Below are 2,954 nucleotides of genomic sequence, written 5' to 3' on the forward strand. Positions count from 1 at the left end.
CTCTCTCATGTGCTTTCAGAGATCCGAAAGAGTGAAACCCTTTCCACACTGGAGACATGAGAAAGGACTCTCTCCATCATGAATTCTAATGTGAATCAACAGGTTTCCTTTACATGTGAAAGTCTTCACACATCGAGGGCAGGTGAAGGTTCTCTGAGTCCTTTTCCGTGACTTTTTCTTTTTAGTCTGTGAGTCACTGAAAGATCTTTCTGTAATTATGAAATGATGAGGCGTTTCTCCTCTACTTCATTCAGTTCTTCACTTTCTTCTGTCATCTTTATCATATGAGAGGAATATGAAATGAAAGGGGGAAAAAAAACAAATGCTTCCTGATTTTTCATGTGGTAAAGCTGTCTTGCTCTTACTACTGAACAAATACAACTCAAGAGAGGAACTCCTGTAGTTTCAGATGACAAAACACATCATGTAAATATTAGAGTTTAAACATTATAGACAATTATATTATATTATATTATATTATAGACATTTTAGACAAACAGGAATAAAAAATGAAGACAAACCTGTTTGTTCATCAGCATCTTCATTTTTCGCTGTGCTTTCATTGGGACAACTCGTGTCTTTACCCTCTTCTTTAATAAACATCTTTCTTTTAAATACTATATCATATAGATTTAAATCGTTACCTGGAGTAACCCTTGTTTGGACACCTGTATCCGTCACATCATTTATCGTTGTGAATGTCAGATCACAGATTTACAGCAGGCACTACAACTGCGACATTTACAGCACGTACATTGCTGAAATCCACTGTCGATATGGAATTAATATGGATATGTATTTCGGATTTCTCATCTTTTTCTTCTTCTTGTGGTGTTTCATGACGGTTGCAAAACCAAAGTATGGTGAATTAAATTAAATTAAATTAAATTAAATTCATCAGCCCTAACACTTTTACACCAGTTAAAAGCTGGCAATACACAATATTATATAGCAGATTTTTGCTTTCAGTGGGTTTCCCCCATTGCCATAACAACATAAATAATCCTAAGTATCTTATCTAATGCAGCAAAATTGGTTGAACTTGCATCAGTGGCATTTTGCACATCAGAGATATACTGTGATCAGGCTAAGTTATCTAAGTTAATTTGAGTACTGAACATGTTTTCATCAGACAATTGGCTGGTACATTTGAAAAATGTCAATTAATATTACCAAAAGAAAAAAAAAAATCACTTGTCTTGAATAAATACATAAGGCATGAGAATGTAATAAGACTTACACTACTGGTGTTAAGACCACTTAGCTCGTACAGTGATCGTAACATAAAAGGGAGACCACACCGATTACTACACTGAACAAAGAATGTTTATTAACTAAACAAAAAGGTATCAGTAAATGTAATGGTTAACCAAAAGTGTAGTGTTCATCAGTAAAATGAAACGTGTGGTGAGCGGAGGTAAGAGCGAGGAGCGAGGAGCGAGGAGCGAGGAGCGAGGAGCGAGGAGCGAGACTGCAGGCTGCAGCCTGCAGCACAGACAGACGGCCCGAACAGGAGAAAGAGCCCACCGAGCCAACAGGAAGGCCTCTTTTTAACAGGTCATCAATTAACCCGCCCAGCAAGGTTACAGCTCCACCTATAGGTCTAAGACAAACAGACAGCAACCGTAAGGCACAGACAAAACGACAAGCTGCCCAACAGCGAGGCAAAGCCTGACACTGGTCAAAAGTTTGGACTTTTTAAATGTTTTTGGAAATCTCTACAAATACAGCAAAAACTGTGAAATTGTGAAATACACATTTTAATTACAAGTTCATACAACATTTAGTAATTAGTTGTATATATATAGAGAGAGAGAGAGAGAGAGAGAGAGAGAGAATTTAATATTTATTTTTAAATGTACTTTATTCCTGTGATGCCTGTGATTTTCCAGCATCATTACTCCAGTCTTCAGTGTCATATGATACTTCAGAAATCATTCTAATATGTTGATTTGATGCTCAAGAAAAATTTCTCATTATAATCAGTGTTGATGGTGGGAGCACTGAGAAGTGTTTGTGTCCATGTTGGTGAAAAGGTTGATGACCTCAGCAGTGCTCATCACTGTGGACGGGGCCTTTTAATTCTGAGCCATGGTGCTACTGAATCCTGTGCGCAAACTCTCCAAAACCCCAGTGTAGAAAGTCCTCAGCACTCTGTGAGAGACCTTGATCCTGACAGGTGTCAGATGCTGATGGGCCCTTATCACCAAGCTGTGTGTTTTGAACATCTCCTTTTTTTGTGACATTCAGGAGAGTAGCTTTCTCCAATGCAATAATCAACCTTTCTGACCTTCTGGATGTGTCTGACCTTACGAAGAGGTATGAGGGGACGATGGTGTTAAAAGGGGAGCTGTAATCACAAACTCCATCTAGATATAGTTTCTCTGATCCAGGTAGATCCATGTAATTAGTTATGTATGCTGTATGTAAATGTTTATGTTTTGTTAGTATCAAGCTCTACAGGAATGCAGAATTATCAAACAGGGGAAAAAACATACAATAACAGATGAAAATAATAAGAAAATAAGTATAAATGTTCAATGAGAGGACCAGTGGGATGATGATGATGATATGAAGTTGATTATTCTGGTGATAATAAAAGAGAGGCTATGATTCTAATGAGAGTGACCAAAACTGAGACAACAGACATTGTAATAATAATAATAATAATAATAATAGCAACAACAACAACAACAACAATATACTGTAAGGCTCAAAATGAAATATAGGCACATTAGCACTCATGTGTCCCACATTTTTCTAATATACATCAGTTTGTCTGCCAGTTTAAAAACTGATGCATTCATTTACATGTTTATTTAAAGTAACCGTTTCCTTAATTTTATTTTAAGTGTCACTGCAGATGCTGCTCCGGTGCAGTGTGTAGTCGATAGCCAGAGTTCTACGTCACCACGTTCACGCGGACGCGGAACTTACCGGTCTACAGTGAAACT

The sequence above is a fragment of the Labeo rohita genome, unplaced genomic scaffold, assembly GCF_022985175.1.
Source record: "Labeo rohita strain BAU-BD-2019 unplaced genomic scaffold, IGBB_LRoh.1.0 scaffold_90, whole genome shotgun sequence".
Classification (NCBI taxonomy): Eukaryota; Metazoa; Chordata; class Actinopteri; order Cypriniformes; family Cyprinidae; genus Labeo; species Labeo rohita.